This window comes from Pan troglodytes, chromosome 1, assembly GCF_028858775.2.
Source record: "Pan troglodytes isolate AG18354 chromosome 1, NHGRI_mPanTro3-v2.0_pri, whole genome shotgun sequence".
Taxonomy (NCBI): Eukaryota; Metazoa; Chordata; class Mammalia; order Primates; family Hominidae; genus Pan; species Pan troglodytes.
The window spans coordinates 140,737,584-140,750,008 of NC_072398.2; the positions used below are offsets into that span (position 1 = coordinate 140,737,584).

General features: G+C 37.4%; 2 long non-coding RNA genes across 3 annotated transcripts in view; one reads left to right on the forward strand and one right to left on the reverse strand.

Annotated features, from left to right (window-relative positions):
• LOC107967246 (uncharacterized) overlaps positions 1 to 12,425 on the forward strand; it is a 227,998-nt gene that overhangs the window by 180,253 nt on the left and 35,320 nt on the right. The window contains exon 1 of one of the 2 annotated variants that reach the window (XR_010153273.1): positions 5,413 to 5,581. The exons of the other annotated variant lie outside the window; for it this stretch is intronic. This is a non-coding gene — a long non-coding RNA (uncharacterized LOC107967246). Of the gene's footprint in view, positions 1 to 5,412; positions 5,582 to 12,425 lie in introns of those variants that run through there. 2 annotated transcript variants of the gene reach the window in all.
• The window catches only part of LOC104001508 (uncharacterized), a 248,140-nt gene that overhangs the window by 15,823 nt on the left and 219,892 nt on the right, over positions 1 to 12,425 (reverse strand). The gene's annotated exons all lie outside the window — the stretch shown is intronic.

Sequence of the window (12,425 nt, forward strand, 5' to 3'; positions counted from 1 at the left end):
GTTCCAGATCTTGGAGGAAAGGTTTTCAGTTTTTCCCCATTCAGTATGATACTAGTCCTGGGACTGTGTTATGTGTCTTGAATTATTTTGAGGTATGTTCCTTCTATACCTAGTTCTTTTGAAGGTTTTTATCATAATGGGATGTTGAATGTTATCAAATGCTTTTTAGCATCAATTGAAATAATCATATGTTTTTGTCATTCATTCTGCTGGTGTGATGTATCACACTGATTGATTTGCATGTGTTGAACCATCCTTGCATCCCAGGAATAAATCCCACTTGGTCATAATGAACAATCTTTTTAATGTTTTGTTGAATTCAGTTTGCTAATATTTTGTGAAGGATTTTTGCACTTATATTCATCAGGGTTATTGGCCTGTGGTTTTCGTGTGTGTGTGTGTATGTGTGTTTAATATGTCTTTAGTTTTGGTGTCAGGATATTACTGGCTTCATAGAATGAGTTTGGAAGAATTTCCCCCTCCTCTATTTTTTGGAATAGTTTGAATAGAATTAGTATTATTTCTTCTTTAAATGTCTGTTGGAATTTAGCAGTGAAGTCTTTTGGGTTCCAGGCTTTTCTTTACTGGGATACTTTTATTATAGTTTTTATCTCATTACTTGTAATTGGTCCTTCAGGTTTTGGATTTCAATCTAGGTAGGTTGTATGTGTCTAGGAATTGGTCTGTTTCTCCTAGATTTTCCAATTTGTTGGCATCTAGTTCCTTATGGTAGCCACTAATGATCCTTTGAATTTCTGCAGTATCAGTTGTAATGTCTCCTTTTTCATCTCCGACTTTATTTATTTGAATTTTTTCTCTTTCTCTTAGTCTGGCTAAAGGTTTGTCTATTTTTTAACTTTTTAAAGACCAACTTTGTTTCGTTGATATTTTGTATTATTTCTTCATTTGAATTTTATTTATTTATGCTCTAATCTTTTATTATTTCTTTTCTTCTACTATTTTTGGGTTTCATTTGCCCCTGCTTTTCTACTTCTTTAAGATGCATCTTTAGAAGTTGCTCTTCTTTTTTGATGTAACATTTATAGCTATAAACTTCTCCATTAGTACTGCTTTCACTCTAATACATAGGTTCTGGTATGTTGTGTTTCCATGTTCATGCTTCAAGAAATTTTTCAATTTCCTTCTATGTTTTTCACTGATCATTCAGGAATGACCCACTGGTCATTCAGGAATGTATTGTTCAGTTTCCATGTATTTGTATAGTTTCCAAAATTCTCTTGTTATTGATTTCTAGTTTTATTCCATTGTGGTCAGAAAAGATGCTTATTATTTCAATTATTTGAATGTTTTAAGACTTGTTTTGTGATCTACTGTGGTCTATCCTTGAGAATTATTCATATGCTGAGGAAAAGAATGTGTATTCTGTAGCTGTTGGATGAAATGTTCTGTAAATATCTATTAGATCCATTCAGTCTATTGTGCAGATTAAGTCTGATGTTTCTTTGTTAATTTTCTGTCTGGAAGATCTGTACAGTGTTGAAAATGGGGTGTTGAAGTCTCCAGCTATTATTGTATTGGAGTCCATTTCTCTCTGTAGCTATAATAATATATGCTTTATATATCTGGGTGATCCAGTATTGGGAACATATATATTTAAAATTGTGATATCCTCTCGTTGAATTGACCCTTTTGTCATTATATAGTGACTTTCTTTGTCTCTTCTTTTAGTTTTTGTCTTAAAAGTGATTTCATCTGATATGAGTATAGCTACTCCTGCTCTTTTTTGGTTTCCACTGGCATGGAATATCTTTTTTCATCCTTTTATTTTTAGTCTATGTGTATCTTTATAGGTGAAGTGTGTTTCTTGTAAGCAACAGATCAGTGAGTCTTGTTTTTTAAATTCATTCAGCCTGTCTATGTCTTTTGATTGGAGAGTTCATTCCATTTATGTTCAATGTTATTATTAATAAGTAAGGACTTACCCCTGCCATTTTGTTATGTTTTCGGTTGTTTTGTGGTCTTCTCTTCCTTCTTTCTTTTCCTCCTGTCTTCCTTTTAGTGAGGGTGATTTTCTGTGGTGATTTAGTTTCTTGCTTTTATTTTTTGTATATCCATTTTATGTTTTTTGGTTTGAAGTTTCCATGAGACTTGCACAAACTATGTGATAGCACTTTTTTTTAAACTTTTAATTCAGGGGTACATATGCAGGTTTGTTACATAGGTAAACTTGTGTCATGGAGGTTCATTGTACATATTATTTCATCACCCAGGTATTAAGCCTAGTATCCATTAGTTATTTTTCCTGATCCTCTCCTTCCTGCCACCGTCCACCCTCTGATAGACCCCAGTGTGTGTGTTCTCCTGTATGTGTCCGTGTGTTCTCATTATTTAGCTCCTAGTGAGATCATGTGGTATTTGGTTTTCTGTTCCTGTGTTAGTTTGCTAAGGATAATGGCCTCCAGCTCCATCCATGTCCCATGGGTTATGATCTTGCATAACCCATTATTTTAAGCTGATAACAACTTAGCATTTTTCATAAAGAAAAAGAAAACTGGTAAAGACTCTATGCCTTAACTTTGTCCCCCTACTTTTAACTTGTGGTTTATATTTATATCTTATCATATTGTCTATATCTTGAAAAGTTGTTGTAGTTATTATTTTTTATTGGTTTATCATTTTGTCTTTCTATTTAAGGTAAGAGTAGTTTACACACCACAGTTACAGTGTTGTAATATTCTGTGGTTTTCCTGTGTACTTACTATTACCAGTGTATTTTGTACCATCACATGATTTCTTCTTGTTCATTAACATCCTTTTCTTTCTGATTGAAGTACTCCCTTTAACATTTCTTGCAGGACTTGTCTGGTGTTGATGAAATCCCTCAGCTTTTGTTTGTCTGAGAAAGACTTTATTTCTCCTTCACGTTTGAAGAATATTTTCACTGGATATATTATTCTAGAGTAATAGATTTTTCCCTTAGGACTTAAAATATATTATGCCACTCTCCCCTGGCCTGTAAGGTTTCCTTTGAGAGGTCTTCTGCCAGATGTATTGGAACTCCATTGTATGTTATGTATTTCTTTTCTCTTGCTGCTTTTAGGATCCTTTCTTTATCCTTGACCTTTGGAAGTTTGGTTATTAAATGCCTTGAGGTAGCCTTTTTTGGGTTAAATCGCTCTGTGTTCTATAGCCTTCTTGTACTTGAATATTGATATCTTTCTTTAGGTTTGGGAACTTCTCTGTTATTATACTTTTGAGTAAATTTTCTACCCTTATCGCTTTCTCTAGCTCCTCTTTAAGGCCAATAACTCTTATATTTGCCCTTTTGAGGCTATTTTCTGAATTCTGTGCCTCACTGTTATTTATTTATTTTTCTTCTGTCTTCTCTGACCCTGTATCTTCAAATAGTTTGTCTTCAAGCTTACTAATTCTTTCTTCTGCTTGATCAATTTTGCTACTAAAAGACTGTGGTGCATTTTCAGTATGCCAGTTGCATTTTTCAGCTCCAGAATTTCTGCTTGATTTTAAAAAATTATTTTAACCTTTTTATTAAATTTATCTGATAGAATTCTGAATTTCTTCTTTGTGTTATCTTTCCTTTGAGTTTTCTCAACACAGCTGTTTTGAATTCTTTGTCTGAAAAGTCACATATCTCTGTTTTTCCAGGCTTGATTACTGGTGACTTATTTAGTTCAGTCAGTGAGGTCATGTTTTCCTTGATCATCTTGATACTTGTAGATGTTCGTCTGCATATGGGCACTGAAGAGTTAGGCATTTATTATAGATTTCCTAATCTGGGCTTGTTTTAACCATCCTTCTTGAGAATATCTTGAAGATATTTAAAAGGACTTTGGTGTTGAGATCTAAGCTGGATCTGCTTTATGGGGACCCCAAGCCCAGTAGCATTGTGGTTCTTGCAGACTTGTAGTGGTATAGCACCTTGATGGTCTTGGACAATATCCAGAAGAATTCTGTAGATTACCAGACAGAGACAATTGTTCTCTTCCCTTACTTTCTTCCAAACAGAGTCTCTTTCTCTGCTCTGATCCACATGGAGCTGAGGGTAGAGTGACACAAGTACCCCTGTGGCCACCACCCCAGGACTGTAATGGGTCAGACCTGAAGCAAGCACAGTACTGGGTCTTGCTCAAGGTGTGCTGTAACCACCTTGGCTACTACCTATGTTTGCTCAAAGCCCTAGGGCTCTACAATCAGTAGATGGCAAAGCCAGCTGGACCTATAACCTTCCCTTCAGGGCAGAAAGTTTCCCCAGGCCCCAGGTGGGTCCAAAGGTGCCATCTGGGCACCAAGGACTAGAGTCAAAAACTTTAGAAGTTCACCTGGTGTTCTATTTTACTGTGGCTGAGCTGGCACTCGAACCAGAAGATGCAGTCTTTCCCACTCTTTCCTCCCTTTTCCAAAGGCAGAGGAGCCTAACTCCATGACCATTGCCACCTCATGCCCATGAGGAACCCTGTCAGACTACTACCCATATTTCCTTAAGGTCCAAGGGCTCTCAGTCAGCTTGTTGTGAATGCTACCAGTCCTGAATCTCTCCATTCAGGGCTCCCTTCTGGCCCAGGGCCCAGAAATGCCATCCAAGAATCAAGTCATGGAATCAGGGACCTCAAGAGCCTGCTTGGTGCTCTACCGCCCTGTGGCCAAGCTGCTGCCTAAGATGCAAGACTAATTCCCCTTTACTTTCCCTCTGCTTTTCTCCAGCAGAAGGAGTCTCAGCCCATAGCCACCACATCTTGGAATGTGCTGAGTCTCACCTGTAGCTAGCAAGTCTCAGAATCTCACACAAGGCCGACGATGTAGTACCTGGGTATCACTGCTGGTTATCCAGGACTGAAGGGTTCTTCAGTTAGCAGGTGATGAATTCTGCCAGGACTGGGTCATTCCCTTCAAGGCAAAGAGTTTCTTCTGGCCCAGGGTGTGTCTAGAAATGTCCAGGGACTAGGGCCTGGAAAGGGGACTTCATGACTCTGATCAGTGCCCTATCCTGCTGTGGCTGAGCTGGTATCCAAGACACAAGACAAAGTCCTCCCCACTCTTTCATCTCCTCTCCTCAAGCAGAAAAAAAGTGGGTCTCTTTTGGAGCCACAGGCTATGCAGCCTGGAGTTAGGGGAAAGGTTATGCCAGCACTCAGTCATCCTGGCTAGTGTCTCAGTAGGTCACATTCCCCCTGCCCCAGTCCACTGTCTCTGGGTCCATTTTAGCCCTAGAACTTGCCTAGGTGTTATAGTTCTTGTGGTCTAGACCAGCTTTCAATTTATTTTGAGCCCCAGAGCACTTTAGCTCACAGTGGTGAGGCTTGCAAAAACTCAAGTTCTGACTGCTGGGATTGGCAGTTTCCCTCTGGCTAAGGGTGGTTGAAATGCATCCTCTGTGATCTGGCGTCAGCTGAGTTTGGTCCAGTTTTTCTTTCTGCTATAACAAGGGCAGCACTGAGTTCAATGCCTCACAATTGCTGGCTCTCCCTCTCCCTAGGGCACAGAAATGCTCTTCAGACCATGCTCCTACTGCCAGGGGATGGAGAAGGCATGGTGTCAGCAATTCAAGACTGTTTTTCCTACCTCTTCAGTGTCTCTTTTGGCGAAATGAAGTGAAAATCAGGTACTGTGAGTGCTCATCTCATTTTTGGTTCTTACAAAGGTGCTTTTGTTGTGTGTGGTTAAATTGGTGTCCTTGAAGGAGGGATGATCAGTGGAGGCTTCCTTCCATTTTACCACCTTGTTCCACCTCACCTGCCTTAGTAATATTTTCTGGTTTCTAGCTTACTTTATGGTCAGAATACAATATATAGTATACATAACATACAAAAGTGTTATCAACTGTTTATGTTATTGGTAAGGCTTCCAGTCAATAGGTTTTTGTGGGCATCAAAAATTGCATGTGGCTTTTGGAATGTGCAGGAGATTGATGCCCCAACCCCTGAGTTGTCAACTGTATTTGATTACATAATTTATTTTGCCAGTCCCTTTTGTTGAATTGTAATTTGCTTGTTTTGCTCTTTTTGTTGTTGTTGTTGTTGTTGTTTTTTGCTATAATCATCAATGTTGCAGGAACATCCTGTTATCTGTAGTTTTGGGTACATGCACAATATCCTATACTTTAGATTCCTGGAAGTGGATTACCATGTCAAAGGATATGCACATTTTAAATTTTGATAGGTACTGTCAAGGTTTTTTTTAAAAAAATGCTATTCTAATTTATACTTCTGCAATACCATATGAGAATGTTCTTTTGCCTAAACATTTGTTACTCTGGGTATTTTTTTTTCTCTTTTTGACAATCTAATGGACGATAAGTAGTATCTTATTGTTTTAATTATTATTTCATTGGTTGTTAATGAGATTGAACACATTTTCATGTACACTGGTAATTTCTTTCTCTTTTTTGTGATTTTCCTTTTTGCATTATTTGCCAATTTTTCTATTGTGTTGTCTTTATCTTATTAATTTATAGATTTTCTTGTTAATTTATAGAAGCTGTTTATATTTTATGGATTTTAACAATTTGCCTATTATTTGTGATGAAAGTGTTGTCTCCTTGTTTGTCCCTTATCTAATACATTGGCTTATGATTATTTAGAAGTTTTAAATTTTTAGGTAGTCTGTCCATCTTTTACTTTATGAGTTATAGCTTTCTTGTCTTAGGAAGAACAACCCACCCTAAAATTTCTAAAGTATTCTTTATATTTTTACCCAGTAGTATTCATTGCTTTAAAGATTAGGAACATAAAAAGTCATCCAACATAAAAAGTCATCCAAAATAAAAAGTCATATGTCAAATAAAATGATTTTTTAGTTGTTTTTTGAGAAAGTAGGTTCCAGAGCTAGGCTCTCTGAGTTTCTTTCCAGCTGTATGACCTTGGGCAAGTTACTTAAACTTTCTATGCTTCAGTTTCTTCATCTGTAAGATGAGGTTAATGATAGTACCCATTTCATGGAATTGTTGTGAGAAATAAATGAGTTAATAGATGTCAAGTGCTTTGAATAATGTTTGACACATAAAAAACAATGTTTAAGTGTTAGCTAAAAATATGCATTGGTGGTATTACTTCCTGAATCTAAGGAGTGGGAAAAAGAAATGTATCTATTACATTGTGAATACTTATAATGTTCTGACATTAACACAGGAGCTTGTGTTCAGTGTATTATGTGGTAGATATCACCACTGAGGCTCAGAGAAGCTAAGTTACTCATTTATGGTCATATAGGTAAAACAAAGTGATTCAACTAGGGAAGCTCATGTTCTTTTACTATGATCCCTGAAGTGACCCAGGCAGAGGTCTACATACAAAGGAAGATTCTACTTTAAGGTTTGTAGCTTTGAAATATCATGAAACTTGAAGATTGCTTCTAGACTTTTATACATTAACCAAGTAACTGAAAAAAAATTATAGATGCAGGAACATGTTTGAATATAATAGCCTATATCTATTATCAATAACCTGTGATCTACCTCTCCCTGTCAAAAGAGAAATGAGAGAACCTATGTTAGCTCCTGTTAGTCACTAGTTTCTATTATTATTTTAACATTTTGTCAAAATTTGGTAAAGAGCTAATGAATGTCACACTAAGCAACTTTTGTCTTTTTTGTATCTTAAATAAATTTGTTTGATAGTCTGCACATGCTTTCGTTTTGGGGAAATGTGAGGAACCAGTCGTTGCTACTTTATCATCAAAATAAATATTGAAGCTTCCATGTATTAGTTCTTACTACAGAAGGCAGTATAACATTATGATAAACATTTCAGACTCAGGGACCAAATCACATAGGCTGAAGTCCCAGTTCTACAATTTAGTCGTGTGACATTGGTCAACATACGTAACCTCTCTCATTGATAAACTGAGAACCACTCGTTGTTTATTCCTTCATTTCTGTTACCCATTGGTTTTTCCCCAATTCTGTTAGCAACTGGATTATTTAGATGCTTACTTATTCCAAGAAGGGATGCCATAGTAGAAAGAGAGAAGAGGAAGTTGAAACAGGATTTGTGTTTTAAAATACGTTATATAGCAAATGGCATATATAATAGTATCAAAAGAAAAGGCCTTTGAGTTGAGATAGCCTGTTCTTTTAGTTTAATTTCAAAAGTCTAAGTTTTACAGGTCTCAGAGCATAATGAATTTTCTCCTCATAAACAAAACAGGCATATCTCAACCTCAGAGATATTGTGGGTCCAGGCCATTGCAATAAAGCAAATATCACAATGAAGTGAGTCACGCACATTTTTTTGGTTTCCCAGTGCACATAATAGTTATGTTTCCACTATACTGTAGTCCATTAAGTGGACAATAGTGAGTAATGCTATTGCCCACTTAATGGACTACAGTATAGTGTAAACATATTATACTGTATGTTTATATACCTCAATGACAAATATTTTATTGCTAAAATATGCTAATAGCATTTGAGCTTTCAGCAAGTCATAACCTTTTTGCTGGTGGAGGCTCTTGCCTTGATGTTGATGGCTGCTGACTGATCAGGGTGGTGGTTGCTTAAGGTTGGGGTGGCTGTGGTAATTTCTTAAAATAAGACAATGATGAAGTTTGCCACATCTATTTATCCTTCTTTCACAAAAGATTGCTCTGTAGCATGTGATGTTATTTGACAGCATTTTACCCATAGTAAAACTTCTTCTACAATTGGAGTCAATCCTCTCAAACCCTGACACTGCTTTATCAGCTAAGTTCATGTAGTATCTAAATTGTTTGTTGCCATTTCAATAATGTTCGCAGCATCTTCATCAGGAGTACGTTCAATCTCAAGAAATCACTTTGTTCATCCATAAGAAGCAACTCCCTATCCATTAAAATTTTCTCATGAGATTACAGCAATCTCGTGATTTCTGTTACATATTTGGGATCCACTACTAATTCTAGCTCTCATGGTATTTCTATCACATCTGCAGTGACTTCCTCCACAGAAATCTTGAACCCCTCGAAGTTATCCATAAGGGCTGAAATCAACTTCTTCCAAACTCCTATTAATGTTGATATTTTAACCTCCTCCCATGAATGGCAAATGTTCTTAATAGCTTCTAGAATGGTGAATTATTTCTAGAAAATTTTCAATTTATTTTGCCCAGATCCATCAGAGGAGTTACTAGCCTTATAAAATGTAGTTTTTAAATAAGACATAAAAATCAAAATTACTCCTGGATTTATGAACTATAGAATGGATATTGTGTTAGTAGGTGTGAAAACAACATCCATCTCCTTACACAACTCCATCAGAGCTTTGATGAGGTACATTGTACATGAACAGTAATGTTTTGAAAGGAACATTTCTTTTTTCTGAGCAGTAGGTCTCAACAGTGGGCTTAAAATATTTGGTAAACCATGCTCTAAACAGGTGTGCTGTCATCCAGATATTGTTGTTTCACTTCTATAGTATAGTCAGGGTTGATTTAGCATAATTTGTAAGGGCCCTGAAACTTTCAGAGTGGTAAATGATCGTTGGCTTCAATTTAAAGTCACCAGCTACATTAACCCCTAACAAGAGAGTCAGCCTGTCTTCTAAAGCTTTGAAGCCAGGCATTGACGTTTCCTCTCTAGCTATGGAAATTTTAGATGTCATTTTCTTCCAATATAAGGCTGTTTCATCTACACTGAAAATATGTTGTTTAGTGTAGCCGTCTTCATAAACTGTCTTGGCTAGATAGATTTTCTGGATAACTTGCTGCAGTTCCTATATCAGCACTTGCTGCTTCACCTTGCACTTTTATGTTATAGAGATAGCTTTTTCCTTAAACTTCATGAACCAATCTCTGCTAGCTTCCAACTTTTCTTCTGCAGTTTTCTTACCTCTCTCAGCCTTTGTGAGCTGAGGAGAGTTAAGGCCTTGCTCTGGATTAGGCTTTGTCTTAAGGGAATGTTGTGGCTGGTTGGATTTTCTATTCAGACCACTAAAACTTTCTCTGTATCAGCAATAAGCCTGTTTTGCTTTCTTATCATTTGTGTGTTCACTAAAGTAGTGCTTTTAATCTCCTTCAAAAACTTCCTTTGCATTCACATCTTGGCTAACCATTTGGTGCAAGAAGCCTGGCTTTCAGCCTGTCTTGGCTTTCAACATGCCTTCCTCACTAAGCTTCATCATTCATTGCTAGCTTTTGATTTAAAATGAGAGATGTGCAATTCTTCATTTGAACACTTAGAGGCCATTGTAAGATTATTAATTGGCCTAATCTCAATATCATTGTATCTTAGGGAATAGGGAGTCCTGAGAAGTGGAAGAGAGATGGGGGAATGGCCAGTGAGTGGAGTAATCAGAACACACACCACATTCATCGATTAACTGCACTGTCTTCTATGGGCATGGTTCATGCCACCCTAAAACAATGATGACAGTAACATCAAATATCACTGATCACTGTAACAGATTTAATAATAATAAAAAGTCTGAAATAATGTGAGAACTACCAAAATATAACACAGAGACATGAAGTGAGCACATGCTGTTGGGAAAATGGCACTGATAGACTTGCTCAAAGTAGGATTGTCACAAATCTTGAATTTGTGTTGAATCCGAGAAGCACAATAAAGCAAAGCACAATAAAATGAGGCGTGCTGTATATTGAGAATAGAAAAAAGTCAGCTTGTCACATTCTTGGACTTGGTGGAGTCCACTGGTCTGTTTGTGTGGAGGGAGAAAAATTAGAGAAAGAAAGAAGGCAGCTCGGAATCTGTTAGCCTGAGAGAAAGGCTTGTGTCCTATGCACCAAACATCTCCACCCCTGGTGAATTCTGGTACAGAGGTAGAATCTCCAGAAAGGTCTGAGTTTCTGAGAAGAGAGGACTGCATGCTCTGCTTAGGAGCAAGCATCTTGGTATTGCTGACATGCTGTGTGGCATGTGAGCAGGAGCAGGGTATCTACATACAGGGCAGACTTCATAACCAAGTGGCATGTTCAGTCACCCAGGACTCACTCTTGATCTAATACTCTCCTGTCACCACCTTAAGACTCCTAATACTTTTTTAATAAGGAACCCATTGTGCTCATTTTGTACTTGACCTCACAATTGATGTAGCTTGTCCTGCCTGCAGAAAGGTGCCTGAAAAGGGTTGAATCCTCAGCATAGAATGAGATCAGTTATTATAATGTCCCCACCTACTGAGAGGGAGAGGTAGCTGGGAGACAGCTAACAGACCTGAAGAATCTGTGCAGTGGAGACAAGGACGATGCTATGGTAACAGCATGGACTGATGACCACAAGCCAGATGGCACAGCAGACATGTAGGTGAATGCCAGCATGGATACTACATAGTACTGAGGACCAGATGCTCCCAGTTGATGACTGGGCATCTCATAAGTGTCCCGGAACTCCTGGTCTTCCAGGGAAATATGGTGGGAGAAGTAAAATAGCCTGAGATTTTTGTTTCCCACACCCTATCCAATTGGGGCTCAAAATAAATTTAATAAAAATGACATCTCTTGCATGCATGAATGTATGGACTATAGTTTTAACTTATTATTTCATAGGTAAAGTGTGACTTATTTTACAACTGGTTTATTTGTGCATGCATTGCTATTTATGTAAGAACTATGCATCTTGCATGTGGGTGGTTTTATTTAAATTTAAAACTCATGGCTTTGTTGCTTCTACTTAATATAACAGTTTCTCCTGCTGGCAGTCAGTTTAGATATTGAATTATTTCTCAAAAGACTTTAACTGGGTAATTCTCAGGTGACCTAAACTAATTTATTGGCCTTGTAAATCTCAGACTCTTAATTTTCAACCTTCTCTTGTTAAGATATGTCCTGGAAAGCCAACATGCATTTGTTAAATTCTGAATTACAGAAGACAGACAACCATCTGGAACTGGAGAAGTGAAGGGTTTCAGAAGAGCCCTTCACATTGTGAAGCATCATTCATGTGCTCTCAGGTTTGCCTTCTGCTATAGAGGACAAAGCCAATGACAGCCACCTTGGTCTCCTCTAGCACAAAGCAGTCGAGATGACACTAGACATAAATGGGATATGTGACTTCAAAGGAATGCCATGTCTGAGGAAAATCAAACCATATATAATATAATATGAGGGTCCCCCCACCACCATGCTAGTAAAATATTTCAAAATCTTGAACTGAGATTTACATCAATGCAAAAATGTTGTTAAAGTAAGCCTTGCTTTATAGAAGATTATGTCTCCAAGTGCGGAAATCTCCAGTGTCCTTGTACATGCATGAGAACTTTTTGTCTCTGCAAATGTCCCATTCATCTTTAATAGTGTCTCTACACCTCATAGGGTGCCCCAACAGTGTGAGCACAATATCCAAAGAGCAAGTGTCAAGTAGGCATCAGCAAAGCAAGGTATAAACAGAGAAAATGAGATTGCACAGGGTGTAGGAGGATGGGAAGAAGAAATGATATAGCTTCTAGTTTACTAGATAGGGCCTATCTGAAAAAGTATTGTAGTCCAGTTTTAAAATGATAAACACATAGGGCTGAA